Source organism: Gastrolobium bilobum, unplaced genomic scaffold (genome assembly GCF_033153095.1).
Source record: "Gastrolobium bilobum isolate Gb01-03AN ecotype WA unplaced genomic scaffold, APGP_CSIRO_Gbil_v1 utg2122, whole genome shotgun sequence".
NCBI lineage: Eukaryota > Viridiplantae > Streptophyta > Magnoliopsida > Fabales > Fabaceae > Gastrolobium > Gastrolobium bilobum.
The window spans coordinates 506,820-524,846 of record NW_026897715.1 but is presented as its reverse complement, the minus strand read 5'-3'; the positions used below and the strand labels follow the sequence as shown (position 1 = coordinate 524,846).

General features: G+C 34.3%; 1 pseudogene; it reads right to left on the bottom strand.

Moving 5' to 3' along the window:
* Positions 1-1,104: 1,104 nt before the first annotated feature.
* LOC133309507 (chitinase 10-like) lies at positions 1,105-2,000 on the bottom strand (annotated as a pseudogene).
* Between the last annotated feature and the right edge of the window lie 16,027 nt (positions 2,001-18,027).

Here is an 18,027-nt window from a genome sequence, read left to right as displayed (position 1 = left end):
ATCGGAATCGCCTTATTTCTCAGTTTTCTTTCATCTCTATCAATAACTCTCCACGGCTTCACAGGAGTCTTAAGATTTTCCTTTATTTGAACCTCAATAGGCTGCACAACATGGGATTCATCCTGAATATTTCTCCGAAGCTGCGTCACGTGGAATACATCATGAATACCGGATAACTGTGGAGGTAAGGCAAGCTCATAAGCAACCGGTCCCACTCTCTTTATTATCTTACAGGGACCAATAAACCTAGGACTTAGCTTCCTTACTCCAAGAGCACGCCCCACACCTGTCACAAGTGACAACCTCACAAAGACATGCTCACCCTCTGTAAACTCCAGGGGTCGATGCTTATTATCATAATAGCTCTTCTGGCGATTCTGTGCCTGTTTCAATTTATCCCTGGTCAGTTTTATCTGATTAGAAGTGTCTTGTACCAAATCTGGCCCAATCATTTGCCTCTCTCCAACCTCAGTTTAACAAGTAGGTGATCTACACTGCCGCCATACAAAGTCTCGTAAGGTGCCATGTCCAAACTGGAATGGAAATTCTGATATCTTTTGCGTCCAACTGCGAACGACGGTACGATAGATCCAAATATATCGGACTATCACTTTATCATATAAGATAGAGAAATAGATAATGTAGAATGACGTATAATCTCTGTCGTTTCTCATTTTCATCTTTTTAATTTTTATTTAATTTTTTTGCCATAAATGATAGTATCATCTAGTAACGGTGGCACTTAATGAACAAAAGGAATATAAAACTTTTTATTCATCAACTTGTAATGATAAATTACAGAAGGAAAATGCCATCAAGCAGGTATATGCTTTGAGTACATTATTAAAGTTTTGTCTCAGGAAAAAAGAAATTGCACAAAAACAAAGAGTTAGAAGGATTTTTGATATGCACAATCCAAGTTAGGTCCAGTATCCACGTTGAACAACTTGGCATATCTCTCAAAAAATCCAATCCGATCACTCACTCTTCCATCACCAGGAATTCCACATTCAAGTCCACCATTGATTATGTTAGTCACCAAGCCATAACCAGTTGTTCGATTAGCTGATATGTCAGCTTGTGTTGGCACATATTTTTCAACCATCACATTGTGGCAAGAAGGCCTTGGCTTTGGCTCTGTCATCCAAAACCAGAGAGCAGTTTTAAAGGCAATCACAGAATTGTTCGACACAATCTCCGGATTCCTCAGCCCATCAAATCCCAAGGCCTTCCCTGCTGGCGCATAGTTGTAGTTCCTGCATAAAATTTGATACTAATGTGTAAGGCTTGTTAGAATTATACACATATATATATTTAAGAGAAAGTTATATTTACAAACTACACTAAGTATGACCGATCATACTTCAATCAAGAGTGTATGACCGATCATATTTAGTGTAATTTATAAAAAAAAATTTATAAACTGATCATTTCCCATACATCTATATATTGTGTGTGTTTGTAATAAACAAATAATAATAACAATATGCAAACGTTGTTTGTTTGTTTGTTTGTGTATACCAAGAAAGTTGAATGGGTCCTCTTCCCTTGTAACTTTTGCCTGGGTAGCAAGGCCATTCTTTGTTAGTAGAATCACAGTAGTTACTCTGAGGATTAGCTTCTTCCTTGTAACACAAGCCCCAAGCATATGGCCCGTCAGGTGCAGTAGCCCACCCACCTGTGGTTTCATGAGAAATCTGAGCAAGAAATGCAGCAATCTCACGCTTACGTGTGTTTAAGCAACCGGTAGTGCCAAATTCAGGGAAGCTTTTGGATGCATGGATGAAGGACTTGTATGTGTAGAAGTCTTTGGCATGGCATGCATTGTCATCTTTGTGTAGGAAAATGGTATTAAAAAGTTTTTTGTTAATAAGAGAAGAGATGGGTCTAATGGGCCTGCCCCAAGCTTCAGCTCCCAAAGATTCGGAGCAGAGAAGAGCAATAAAGCAAAACATTAAGCTGGAGAGGAAGAAGCCAATAGAGGAGAAGGAGAATGCCATGTGATAAAAAACAAGGGTCAAGTAACAATTAGTATTTGTGAAGGGAATAGGAACAAGCAAGAAGGCTTTTATAGACAGTTCTAAAGAGGGAATTATCACAACATAGCTTGTACACCGTTTGAGAATAGTATAAATTAATTAAAAAAGCTCTTACCCCATCTGTTTAAATTTTTTGGTTGAATTAATTTTTTATACAATATTAGAGTCTCGCTTTCACGAGTTCGATCCTTACGTCCCACATTTAATTAATAAATAATTAAGTCTGGATCTTTATCGCCCCCCATTTAATTGATAATTAATTACGTTTGATCCTTACGCCCCACATTTAATTAATAAATAATTAAGTCTTGATCTTCATAGCCCCTCATTTAATTGATAATTAATTACTATTCTCTAACATGTCCCATGACACAAGTGCCCCCTGAAAGGTGGATAAAGCTCATATACATGTGCAAAGAAAATTTCACAAGATAAAGAAGGACGGTGAGGATTGAACCTGTGACACCGAAGCTTTGATATCATGTAAAACAACCATCTCACCCAAAAGCTTAAGTTGTTGGATGAAACTACATTAATGGTTTTCTATTTCTCTAACACGCCCCCTCACACAAGAGCCAATTGAGCTTGAAGGGTGGACAATGTACAGACCCACCCACCTGTGCTTAACAAACTCCATAATATTTAATTATTTATTAATTAAATGAGAGGCGTGAGGATCGAACTATGACACTGATGCTCTGATACCATGTAAATAACCAATTCAACTCAAAATCTTAAGCCCTCACCCACCAGCTTAAGCTTTTGGTGAATTGGTTTTTTACATGGTATAAGAGCTTTGACATCATGAGTTCGATCCTCATTGTCCCCTATTTAATCAATAATTAATTAAGTCTTGTGAGATTTTTTAGCACAGGTAAGTGAGTGTGTGCATTATCTACCCTTCATGCCCTGTGGACTCAAGGTAACATGATGCATCATTCTTATTAGAGAATAGTATAAATGTTGAGATATATAGTCTCACATTGATTGGATGGGCAACTAATATAGCCTTTATAAGGCCTTGGGCACTTCCACCCTTTGAGCTAGCTTTTGGGGTGGTGTATCCCAAGCTTCTTTACATGGTATCAGAGCTTGAGCCCTCACCGCCTCCCACTTTAAAGTGGAATTAAAAAAAAAAAAAAAAAGCACAAAAGGTAAACCAAAAATTGGGCCTGTGCAATTCCACGCTTCTAGTCTAAAAAGGCTATTGCGTGAGGGGGCGTGTTGAGATATATAGTCTCACATTGATTGGATGAGCAACTAATATAGCCTTTATAAGGTCTTGGGCACTTCCACCCTTTGAGCTAGCTTTTGGGGTGGTGTATTCCAAGGTTCTTTACAATAAACTATTAAAAAAGTTCTAACCCATTAGTTTAAGCTCTTGGCTTAAATTAGTTTTTTTTTTTTTTTTTGAAATATGTTAAATTAGTTCTTTAAATACACCAAAAGTACCAATTTTTGCGGATCTGAATCACATAGAGTTAAGAGTGCAAGTGCTATTGATGATTTGATGCATCTCATATAGTTCATAAATTATGAACGGGACAAGAAGAAGTGACGGTCACCCTTATTCTAAATTTTATTTAATGTTATGTTAGGTGGATCAATTCAAGGACTCGCACAAACAAATTTTGGTTCAATTTTAAACAAGCTGAATTGCAAACCTATGGAAAGATAGAATGGGTTGCTATTTTCAACTCATTCTATAAAACAGACCATCCCTTTCTGTTTATTTTTTTTGTTGACTCACGATGACTCGAATGGATAAACCCACATTGCCATTTGTGTGGTATCCGTGTGTCTCGCGTTCTTTATTCCGTTTCTGTCCCGTGCCGTTCGCGTATTAAAAAGTATGAGGTGGGTAGGGGTTCAGAGTTGAAGGTTTCTGATTAGCTCGCACAGCATTCACCGAAACATTTATAGTTCAATAATTCTGGGCAGTTGATAAATAAAGCATTTGTTAAGGTGGAAGTGGAACCTTGACATAATTAAGCCACAGAGACATGGATTAGATATGAGTATCCGCCTGCAGGGTTTTGGCATCGATTGAATGAAATGGTCATTGGTCAATTACTTTTTTAATTATATAATTAAGTAGAGGTGAACAAGACAAAGAATAGAGTGTTTAAACAACTAGCTCTTGTTCATTCCCCATTTTTTAGCACTAATATATATATTTTGGGTAAAAACTACTTCTTTTATATATATATATACATATAGGGGCAGGATATTCTTACACCAGTGTAAGAGTTAGAAGTCTTACACTCAATCTTGAGCATTGATCCACTTGTATCCAATGACTCACATTACTAAAAAATTAGAGCCCTTAGATATAAATGGGATCAATGGTCAAGATTGAGAGTGTAACTTACACTGTAAAATGATCCTGACCCATATATATATATATATATATATATATATATATTTGGTTACATACTTCTTATATTTTTACAATGTAGTGTGAACTTCTCAATTATATATTCCAAATGTTTAAACTTTCTAATCAATTTTGCTAACAACTTAAAATTATGGGAAAAATGTTTCTTGTGTTATATGGGATAAAGTTATTTTTTACATGATATTGTTTTGGGGAGTAGGGAAAAAAATGAAGGGTATATTTATAAATTTTATTTTTCTCTTATATAATTAATTTTACTAAAATACACTATATTTTTTTTCTTCAAACCTCATAACGATATAATTTTAGTGTTGCAATATCTCTTGTTGCAGGAGAAATATTAATTTCCTGAAACTTATAATCTTCCGACAAAAACAAAACATGTGAAATTCACTGGATTCAAAAAAAAAAAATTAACGGGACCTTTTATAGATGCGCAAGAGAGAATTTTTTCTTCTACAAGATGAAAAAAACATTTCCAATATTGAAAACATAATCTTTAAACTTAGACAGAATAAATTATTTCACGTTGACAAAGTACAGAAATTGCATATATCTTGAAAAAATAAATTTTGACTTCAAATGGGCTATTATTGTCCGTATACTTGACCATAATTATCCGGGTTGATTTAAATGCTTTTATATACGATGTGAAACAAAATAATTTTTTTTAACAGAAAATAATACATTTTATATAAATTAGTTGTTTTTAAATTTATAAAATTGATATCAATTATCAACACAGATAAAAAAAATTTGATGCATAAAATCAGACGAGATGAATTGATCAAGACACGAGTAGAACGAAGAGAACGCATCAAGGGAAGGGCTTATGCATTTTGGGGTGGATACTGCTTCAGTGGCCGGCCCACCGTACAGGAAAGCATGGAAGGGACGTTTGGTAAAGGAAAAATTTTTTTTTTATTCGAAAATTTTGATTTTTAAAAATATAAACTTTTATATTTAATTTATGATAATATTTAAAAATTAAAAATTTAAAAAAATTCAGTTTTTCGAGAATCCTACAAAATGATGCATACCAAATGCCCTCTAAGAGTAATATATTTTTCCTTTCATATGGCACAAGCAATTTTCTTACAGACACATAAAAGTGAGTTCATCAATCCTTTTACTTTTCTTTTATTTTAAAAATAGTGATCACCACGATTGATTGTCTCTATAACATGACTTAAGAATTTTTCTACAACATAGTATTTGTTTTTCTCATTATTTAATTTTAGTTTAAACAAGGGCATGATTGACTTGACTTGAGCAATTCACGCAAAATATCTTTATTTTTCATGAAAAAAAAAAAATAACACAATTGATTTATTTATTTTATCTATTTTTATAAATATTACTAAAGTTCTATTTTTTTCTATTTTTTTAATAAAAGAAAAACCTAGTCATGTAATGTAATACTGAAGATGTTAATCAAAATTTATATGATTATTTCTCATCCCACAGCCCACGCCATTCCTAATTGTAGCATCCTATGTTACATCGATACTGACACGGGACATGAGATATGACACGACACGACATTTCGACACGTTAATTTTAAAAAGTGTTAAATTTTGATACGTTAGGACACATTTTGATATTATATAATATTTTTAATTTATGTAGTGTATATTATATTTAATATTCAATAATTTAACAAAAAATAAAGCTAAACTTATAATATCCATCAATTTTGCAAATAAACATAAGATATCCCAAATATTTATATTAAACTCAAATAAAATAGTAATCATAATCCAACAAATCTAATAGTTGAAACTCAAAATGCAATGCCATGTAACCTTTGAATCTTTTTTGAGTCTTTGCAACGAGTATTGGAGTATCGAAAAGTGTCAGTGAGTGTCGAAAAGTGTCGGACACGACACATTAAAATTTTTGAAGTGTCAGTGCTTCATAGGCTGCATCCAATTAATTTGTGATCTGCTAAGTAACCCATTACTTAGCAGCAAATTCAATTTAAGAAAATAATTTTAATATCCTATATACACATAGAGAGAAGAGGGGAGGGGGGAGGGAGAGGCTATTTTATGCATATCATTTTTTTTTTTCTGTTTTTTTTTTTCTTTACTTTCAGCCAAATTAAGTATTGTGCATTTTATTTTGCCATATTGGTGCAACACAACGAGGGCCTTAGCCGGTTAGCCCACAGTAATGTAGTATCTACTTCCACACTTTCTGGACCTATTTTACCTTCGCCTCTTTGCAATCGAATGTCACTACTAAAATTGTTGTTGTAGTGGGTAGGGTATTGAAGTTGTGATTGTATATTTCAATAATGGCACGAGAAATTTGTATAAACCAAATGATATTAGTTCAATTAGTGTATGAGAGATGAGCAGGTGAGGGTGAGGGCATAAATTCGATGATGTACAGTACCATCTTTAGAAGGAGTTTAAATCATTAATCGTGTATCCATCCCAAATTCTGGATTAAGAAACCTATGATATTATCGGGAAATAATCTTAAAAAATAAAAATAAAAATAAAAAAATGAGAAAGTTGTATAAAAAGGAAGTTTTGTTTTATTCTTTTGTATGCGGACAAAGGGAATTTTATTTTATTTTTGGTAAAGGGAATTTTTTTTTTTTTGCGTAGAAAGGAAAATATAATCCCATAAATTTAGTTTGTAATTAGATTAATTTATTTTATATTCAAAATAGTTTATAATCAAAATTTTACTGAGAGAGCTTTAAAAAAAAACCTGCATCACATGTCTATTTTTCTTTTCTCTTTTTTAAAAAAATATGTCTTCCAATATAATTTTTGAAAGATATATGGTTTCTTAACCTAAAAAATAGTTGTACGAAAATAATTATATATATATATATATAATCAAAATGTTATTCTTTCACATTAAATATGAAAATATGAATAATCTTATGAATGTAGTATGTGATGATACTTTTATTTTAATAATCATATTACATATGGATTTTAGAGAACGAGCCTAAAAAAATGATAAGATTATTTTTCCTTTAACCAAAAAATCACGTACGGGTGTAAGTTTATAAACAACTTTATAAAAAAGTGCAAAGATAAAATCGGATAGAAATGATCTTTATTTCTACACTAGCAAAATCAAGAAAGTTTTTGCATTGAAATTTAACTTTATATTACACATCATTTTTAATATAAATTGATGGAATATAAACTTATATATACTATGAGGTAGGATATTCTTACTACCATTTTTTTTTACTACCACTTTAATCACCATTGGATTCAAAAGTTATTTTTTCTTTCTCTTTTCATTCAACTTTTTCTCTAATCCAATGGTGATTAAAGTGGTAGTGAGGTGGTAGTAAAAAAAATGGGTAGTAAGAATATCCTAGCTCATATACTATTATCATAAAGGGATAGTCCAGCTTAATTATATTATTTTTATTCCCTAATCATCAATATAATATATTCAAAAATAATTAAAAGTAAGGATAAAATAAAAAAATATCCATGTTACTGTTCTTTTTAAGTTATTAATTTTTTTAGACAACAGAACAAAAGAATTAAAGAATAAAGTACTTTATTATTTTATTGAATAAAAATAACTATTTCATAATTGAACCAAAAATTCAGTAACTGAATACCATAATAGTCACTTATATGCTCTATAAAATTATTTTGAAAATAACTTAATACCACTAATCCGAAAATTAGGCTAATATCACATTTATCGTCTAAATAAAAAACAAGTGTGAGGAGGAATCAATTTGACTTTGGTAAAAAATTGGTTTATATATTTTTATTTAATATATTTTTATAGAAAATGTACATTTATATATTTATTGAATTATTGAATGAAAATGATTTATTATGTCAAATTTTATAAATAATAAATATGTGATAAAATCATGCAAAAAAATAAAATCGAGTTATTGACTTCAATTCAATTTATGTGCGTTTCTTAGGTGAAGGGTGGAAGCATGTGTCATGAATCATGATCAATGCAACGACAATATTTTTTTTGGTGTGCGTTTCTCAGTGTCTAGTTGAATGTTAAGAAATTTGGACCGACTCGACTCGAGAATCAATAAACCGATTATATAACGGTCCGATTAAAGTAACGGACTGGAATGCATCAGAATCGGTGCGACTCGGCTCAACTCAGACGGTTTTCATGAAAATCGGTGACCCGACCCGCTCAAAAAAATTATAATGGACATATTTGAATATTTTTTTACTTATTGACTTATATAAGTTATATACCTATAATACTAATATTATTTCAATTATGCACTATGCAAAAAATTTTGATTTGATTTGCAGTTAGAGATGTCATTTTCTAAACCTAAAGCCCCATATCACGATCATTATATTTTTGTTTGATCTTTTATTGGATAAATATGTGATTTATTATTTTTTATATTAAAATATTTGAAATTTTTATCATTTTTTATAGATATTTGAGTATGTTTATGATTTTTTAATTAAATTATAAAATTGTGTAAAATTACCGGGTCATGCAATTGAACCAGTGACCAACTAATTAAACCAATGACTCAATAACTCAGTACTTCGACCGAATCAATGATCGAGCCGATTTTAATAATATTCGTCAAATTATCCCCTCTGAAAAATGTCAAATAAAGTGAATGGGCCAAATTTGACAAACGGAAAGGCCCATTCACATGTCCCGTCAACGACTTAGACCGCCACAACGGAAAGCAAACCTCTTTTGCCCCTTCTGTCCCAGGGATGGACCAGCTTGCTATCGAAATCCAAGCAAAACTATCCCTTTTAAATAGCTATTTTTTAATGTATAAAAATATACCTTATATTTTTACATAGTATTAATTATACTATATACTTTTTTCACACAGATATATTAAACTTCTGGATACTATGTAGTATGTATGACTCGAAATTTATTGTATGTATAGCTCCTTAGAACTCTTGATACTATTAATCCCGTTCTCAATCCCGTTCTTGATGCGTCTCAGTCCTTAGGACAGTACTGTCCTTCAACAATTCCTTTTCAGAGCACCAAATTACGTTTTTCCCTTTACATGCTTACTTAGCTTGTAGCTTTTAGATCCCTTGACTCCCTTCTTTTGCAATGGTACATGCGGAGTTTTGCCTTGCCACTACGAATTTTTCACTTAAAAGTTCGGTAATAATCGAGACTTGCCATTATTAATGGTGCAATTATATAGTTCGGTAAAAAATTTCTATATATTTTAGTTCTTAAAAATTCAAAGTTAAATATAATTAATAATGTAAAAATTGTCATATCATAAAATGATATTTGATAATAATCGAGATTAGTACTAAGATAATTTTCTGAAATTTTATCGAAAGATTGTGAAAAATGATATCTTTGCGTAATAATATATTCTATGCATGACGCGTCAGTTACACTTATTTTTGTTTTTTTTATTATATTAATTTGCTTAGGTAAATTATATAAGGGATAGAGATAATTATTTTGTGAAAACTATAATAGAACTAAAGTCTTAGTACATTATTGTATAATTTGACTTGTTTCCAAACGAGTCTATTACAGCGAATAAAATATAGTTATAATTATTGATTAAAAATTAATAATTAAGATTTAGGAAATACTACTCTCGTGTTATAAAATTCTCTCATTCACTCACAAATTAGAGGAGAGAGAAGATAATAGAGGAACGAGAAAAAATATAAAGTGGGCTCCACTTTTAATTTGTGAATGCATAAAAGAAATTTTCTCTTATGTAACATTGGATTAATATTTTCCTTAAGGGGTTATGTTTATCTCATTTTACATGAGATAAACATCTCTCCTACACATACAAAAAAAGAGTTGGGTCCCACCATTTTTTTTTCTCTCCTCTTACCTATGGGTCCCACTTATACTTTTATTTCTATAACATGAGATAATATTTTTCCTATAATATAAAAAAAATATATCCCATATATAAAAGGAATGTAAACCAGTGTAAAACGAAAATCCATGACTTATCAAAAAGAAAAAAACATCAAAGATGTAAAAAAAAAAGTTAAAAAAGGAAAATCCTGTAGAAGTCATAGAAGATGAAATTTTTTCAAATTTGTAGAAACATCAGGATCTATATGTCGAAGATTTCTAGAAAGAAAATTACTTTTGACTGACCAATAAAGAAAATCATCAACTGGACGATAAGTTTTAAACGAAATTGATACTCAAGATTTGAGGACATAAACTTTTTGGTATTGGTTTGTTGAAACTTTGCATCTATCTATTGAACATTAAACCAGTTGAACATGGACGTGGAAAGGATATGGCATGATTACTCAACTAAAGAGAAATTTCCCAACAAATATATATATTCGTTTAATAATTCTAACTCGGTGAATGACGGTTTGACATATATATATTTTAGAGTATGCCAATCTTCAAGCGGGTGTGCCTGAATGCAAATATGTATATCAACGTCAAACATAACGTGCCATTCTCAACTGTAATTATTAATTAAAACAAGAGCTAGCTCTGTAGACATATTTTAAGTTGTTAGCTATGGCTTGGAAAAAATCCGCATGATACTAGTTGACATATACACGTCGTAAGGTAGACCATCACACCCAACATAAACATACATACAATATATATGTCATAATTAATTACTAGTATATATGAAGGCAGGATTTTAAGAGGGTGGGGTAATAACAGGGTAAGTACGTTGGTGAATTTATTGTCATTCACTTGCTTTTCTTCTAGAAGTTAATGCATGCAATGCAATATAACAAACGGACAAAGGTGCATTCAAAACAAAGAAGAAGACATCACTTAAGAAGAAAAAGAAATAGTCTATATGGTTGAAAATGGGGACTATGTACCCTTGGAGCTTTCTCTTTCTCGTTGGGGCAAATTAAGATGAGGTCGCTCCCTTTTCCAAATTTTTAAGATAAGGGTTGGCGACTTGGCGTCCCTATTGATGAGTGACACCCACAACATGGTCCACGGCGAACCGTGACTTTTGGGTTCAAAGTCGCCGCCCTATATATATATTGGCTACGCAGAGCAATACAAGATAGAAAAAAATACGCACAAAATGATAAAAACCGATAATAATGATGATATTTTAAAGTGCAATGAAAAGCATCTCTTTGTCGGTTTTTCATGACCATGAATATGGTTTTACTTAATTAACAAGAAATCAGATTCCAACGCTACCCTTACGTGTCCTTTTATTTTTGCTAATCTTAATTTTTTTGGTCCTATAAATAAATTAACTTTTTTTAATCTCGTACGTGGGTTGCGCGCGCGCGTGTCGCTGGACGCCAATAGCATAGATACTTCTGTTCTCATATCTTTTCTTTCTTTCTTTAATTTTCTGGAATCTGGATACTCTTATGACTCAACCACAATTAATCAAACAATTAAGTGCAAGTTCCATTTCATATTGCATAATAACATCAGACAAAGAAAATAAGTATTTATATACAGAGAGGGGCAGAGGGAATTCTTACCTTAGGTAGCTCCAAGAACACTAGGGATCAATAACTCTTTCTTCCCTTTTATAGAATTTATCAACATGAAAGCAAACTACAGAAGCACTAACTCGTATTGGCAGAGCATCGAAAGGTACAGATTAAACCAGATCCTGGCCATATATATGTTCAATTTTATTTCTTATGAAGTTTGTTTCTCTGTTTTCCTTTTCATTTCGTCTGCCCTCTGCAAATTTTCCTATGTTTTGTCACCTTGTACCAATATGAGGTGTTAGATCGATGTTCAGCCCTGAGGTAAATGTGTCAACCGATCGAGCTAGAGAAACTGGTATAAAATAAAATAAATTAACAAGCTAGTGCTCTGTTGCATTCAGTCTAGGATAAGTAAAGTAACCGTGGATTCCTCGGTCTCGGTGTGAATGGTGGAGAGATAGGATATTGGTGCATGTGTAGTTGCCTGCATAGTGTTCAAGTAAGTGTACAGACAGGATTTTTAATTTTATTTTGTATACTAACTAAATAGAACGGGTTAACTGGGCTTCTTAATTTAAAGATGTGGTATTGAGTTCGTTTATAAAATTTATGTACGTACATAGGAAAAATATTGTCTGGGGGGTCATGATCTTAAGAGATTAAATTTTTATTCACTTTAAAAAATTAATTTTGTATGCAGAAAAATTCTTCGCGGAAGCCAATTAATTTCTTTATGTATATAGACGAGCAAGAGAAAAGTCTACTAACCAGAAAAACACTGTTTTTTAATTGTTTGGATCCAAGTGCTTTGGTCATAATATCTGCGGGTTGAGAACTAGTGGGGATATGTTGAGTAGAAATAGTCTTGTTGAGAAGATAGTCCCGAACAAAATGGCAATCTAACTCGATATGCTTGGTACGCTCATGGAACACTGGATTAGAAGCAATATGAATAGCAGACTGACTGTCACAAAACAGTTGCATAGGGGCTGCATGAGGAATATCAAGAGAGCTGAGAAAAGACTTTAACCAAATAAGCTCAGAAGTCGCAGCTGCCATGGCACGGTATTCAGCTTCAGCAGAGGAGCGGGATATTGTGTTTTGCTTCTTGGTTTTCCAAGAAATAGGAGAATGTCCAAGAGTAACAAAATAACCAGTGACTGATTTTCGAGTCAAGGGACAACTAGCCCAATCCGAATCACAATAGGCACGAAGAAGAAGATCACTGTCAGATCGAAGAAGGAGTCCTTGGCCAGGATTGGACTTAATGTACCGAAGAACACGAATAGCCGCATCGTAATGTATCTGCATAGGATGCTGCAAAAACTGAGAAAGTGTGTGAACTGCATAACTAAGTTCTGGTCGTGTAATCGTGAGATATACAAGACGGCCAACAATACGTCTATAACGTTTAGGATCATCAAACGGAGGTCCTTCAGCAAGAGCAAGCTTGTGATTGGGATCCATAGGATAAGCAACCGGTTTACAACTTTGAAGTCCACATTCCTTAAGAATATCCAAAGCAAATTTGCGTTGAGTAAGAAACAAACCGGTCTTGCTTCGAGCAAATTCAATGCCAAGAAAATACTTGAGGGGACCAAGATCTTTGATTTTAAACCAGGTTTGTAAATGAGCTTTGACACGGTCACAGAGAGAAGGATCACTACCTGCCAACAAAATATCATCTACATAGACAAGTATAGCAACATAATGGGAACCAGTCGAGTAAGTGAACAACGTATAATCAGCACGAGACTGAACAAAGCCGAAACTGAGGAGAGAACTACGAAGCTTAGCAAACCAATTTCGTGGGGATTGCTTGAGACCATAAAGTGAACGTTGAAGCTTACAGGCGTGACCAGACTTGGTTTGGGAGAAACCGGGAGGAAAACGCATAAAGACTTCTTCATCCAAATCGCCATGGAGAAAGGCATTTTGAACATCCAGCTGAAAAATGCTCCATTTTCGAGCTACAGCTACAGATAAAAATGTACGCACACTTGTCATTTTAGCCACCGGTGCAAAAGTCTCAGTGTAATCTTCTCCTTCGATCTGATTGTTCCCAGCAATAACCAGACGCGCTTTATAGCGTTCAATGGTTCCATCAGAATTGTACTTGATGCGGTACACCCACTTACATGGAATAGCTTTCTTACCAGAAGGGAGAGGTTGAATTTGCCAAGTATGATTGGCTTCCAATGCATCAATTTCGGCTTGCATGGCTTTCTGCCAATGAGGATATTGCATAGCCTCTTTAAATGATTTGGGTTCCAGGTTACTATCCACGGCGGCAAGAAAAATCTGATGGTGCGAAGAAAATAATGCATTAGAAACATAATGATCAATGGAATATTGAATACCTGAGTCGATTGGAGAAGTGGAGAGACGAGGAAAGGGTGTAGTCATTGTGTTGCATACATAATCCTTTAAATGAGATGGGGGACGTCTGGCACGCTGTTCACGAATATCTGCCACAGATGCAGTGTTGGGTTCTGTCAACGGAACCGGTGAACCAGGGACATCCGTGGATGAAGTAATAGAACCCGGAACTGGGGAGGATGAACTCCCCCTGTCATCAAGCTCCGCTGTGGGAGTATCAATAGCAGTAACAGGTGCCACATCATAATCGGTGAAGACAGCTTGTGGTGACGGTACATGGACAGAAGGTGCAGATGAAGTTGCAGCCAATGGAAAAATAGTTTCATGAAATAAAACATCACGAGAAACAAATATTTCATGAGTGGAGATATCCATGACCTTCCATCCTTTTTTGTTGAAAGGGTAGCCAACAAACACACACTTACGGGAGCGAGGAGCGAACTTGTCATGTGGTTTGGGTAAAACAGTAGTGTAACATAAACTCCCAAAGACCCGTAAGTGATCATACTTTGGTGGAGTGCCATGCAAAACTTCATAGGGACACTGACCACCAAGGAGTGGAGTCGGTGTCCTGTTGATGAGGTGAGCAGCGGTCAAGATGCATTCTCCCCAAAGAGATATAGGTAAGTGACCATCAAAACGCAAAGCACGAGCCACGTTGAGGATGTGACGATGACGACGTTCAACGCGTCCATTTTGCTGTGGGGTGTAAGTGCATGATAATTGATGATGAATACCGTAGGATGAGAGAGCCTCTTGGACTACAGATGACAAAAATTCAGTCCCATTATCACTCTGAATTCGCTTAACAGATGCATCATATTGGGTGCGAACCAAGTGGAGAAACCGAAGTAAACATGTGGAAGTTTCAGTTTTATTGCGCATCAAAAAAATCCAAACATGTCTACTAAAATCATCGACTACAGTTAAAAAATAGCGGGCACCAGTTGTAGATGCCATATGATATGGCCCCCATATATCACAGTGAAGTAAATCAAAAGGATGTAAACAACGTTTATTATTAATAGGAAAAGGACTTCGTGGTTGTTTGGCTTTACAACAAACGTCACAAGGAGCCAAATTGTTTGCATTGGAAATAAAAGGTAACAAAGATAAATAACGGGAAGATGGATGTCCTAGACGACGATGCCATAGTGCTGCAGAATCTGACGTACTGGCAACATGAGCAGAAGCTGATGATGCACACAATATATACACCCCTTCTCGTTCAACACCCGTTCCAATCGTCCTCTTCTGCTTTAGGTCCTGTATCAAACAAACAGAATTAACAAACAATGCCAAGCAAGACTGGCGCAGAAGCTGAGATACAGAAATCAAATTACAAGCCAACGAAGGGACATAAAGAACATTGGAGAGATGAAGAGAAGAGCCCAAAGTAATGCTGCCACATTGCGTAGCAATATCATGAACTCCATTCGGCAGTCCCACAGAACAAGGAGAAATAGAATGCACATTGGATAGATAGGAGAGTGTGCCCGTCATGTGTTGGGATGCACCACTGTCGATGATCCAAGATGGGTGTAAAATCTTACCCGTAAGTTTATCAACTGGAGGGGCAGAAGAGACAGCCAAGGACATGAGATGTTGTAGAACTTCTGGTGTAAAATCTGCCATGGAGATGGATGCTGATGACGGCTCAGAAGGAACCGAAGGCAGAGAAGTATGAGCAGCCCAATTTTCATAATTGGATTGTCCACGGAGGATGACCGTGGTGAGAACAGCACCAGGATTGTCGGATGGGTGCAGGTAAAAGGGTGACTTAGAATCAGAAACCTTGAAGGTTTTAGGTGCGGAAGTCATAATGAAAAAAAAAAAAAAAAAAATGAAGGCTTGTTGATCGTCAAGCTCTTGATACCATAACAGAAGTTGCTGTCATTCGCAGCTTGATGATATATCAAATTGGGTCTATTATATAGACCAAGATTTACAATTGGTTACATCAGGAAATCAGCTAAACTTAAGGAACAGAAAGCATAAATCAAGGAAATCAGCTAAACTTAAGGAACAGAAAGCATAAATCAAGCTAATCTATTTACATCAGGAAATCAGCTAAAACTAAGGAACAGAAAGCATAAATCAAGCTAATCTATTTTAATATACAAGGTAACAAACCGTGATAGTTACAATCAGGATCCTAACAAATTAATGCTACTCTAATAAAGAGTCTATTAGTCTTATTATAGATAATGGAGGCATCTATTAAGAAGGAAGGAAATAGAAGCTACTAAACACGTGAAAGTTTGGGTTTGATGACTTTGATCTTTGACGCTTTTGGGTTGAACGTGCGGGTAAAGTTGGATCGAGCATTGGGTGGCGTATCACGTGAGCCCTACATTTGCTGCTATTTTCCCCATTCCGTAAAATCTACAATACTATTTACAAAAAAAAAAAAAAAAAAAAAAAAAAACTACAATACTGATACCCTCTCCTTCTCTTTTGCCTCTTTGACTCTTTGTCCTCTATTGCATGCCTGCGTGCGTGGCTTAATTATTCAAAGAATGGCCGCGTTTGTTTACTTTGTCTTCACCTTTGTATTTGTTCTCAAATTAACACACTTACGAACTTCGTTAATTATGGGGATCCATCCATTATTTGAAACTTCCTTTCTAAATGTATTATATATACCAATTAAATAACCGTATCTATATATAATTACTTGTGCCCGTAGACCTTAAATGCACCCCAATCATATCCATTGCAATTTCAGGATTTATACATATGTAATAAGGGTTTTATAAGAGTTATGTTGTAGGAAAAATGATTGTGTTATGTTATAGAGATTCGTTTTACGTGCCGATTTTTTTTTTTTTTGCTGCGAGCTTCACAAAATGTTGTGTGGGTAGGAAATTTTTTGTTGTCATGTTAAATAATGTAATAATGTCATAATTAATCTGATGGCGTCCAAAAAACTCTTGGAAGGAAAAAGCAGCGTCATTCAGCTTCACTGCTCCAAATTATAACTGTGCGTCTATACTTAAATGTTTATTCCTAGAAAATTTGATGATCGGTTATGACCTTCCAGTCTACGGAGAGCCATCTTTGTCAAAGTTATCGATGAAGAAAGATGAATTTCAAGAAGCTTTTGGAACCTGGCATTGACTTGTGGACATGCATGCATGATATCTATGATTATACATCATCTTATTCACATGGACGGTGATATGTAGGTATAATTTCTTAAGTGGTAAGGCTAGTTTATATAGTTTGGTCATTCTCTGCAAACATAGAGCATGCTTGCATTTTATATATGATTGTTTGTATTTACTAGCTAGTCCACAAAGGGAAGAGTGCACAAAGAACAGCTAGCTGGATATTTATGTCAAGTGGCACATCCAGATTCCAGAACCATTGAGTCAATGATTTCATTTTTCACAATGTTCAAATGTGGTCCCTTCTCGATCACGCATGTCATGGTTTTGGTCTCTTTCTAGCGAAAGAAAGTTCAGGGAGATGTAAAAATAATATTAAATATTCAATTTCTTTTCAATTAATTAAATTAAGTGAAGGGAAATCCAAAAGAGAAAATTTAGAAAATTGCGATATAACAACTGCACAAGAATCACTACACAAATGGATTTGATTGAGCACCCCACACACACTCACACTAGTAGAGGGCCACTTTCCATGTCACATACTATATAGAAGATCCTCTCTAATAGTTCATAAAAGGCACATCACGTAGCTGGGACTTTATTCACTATTTTTTAGGATATTGCTCCCGGGGAAATTTTTTCAATGCTACGGGAGGATAGGGTCGGAATAGAAATTTTTCTCCCTCACTTGACAC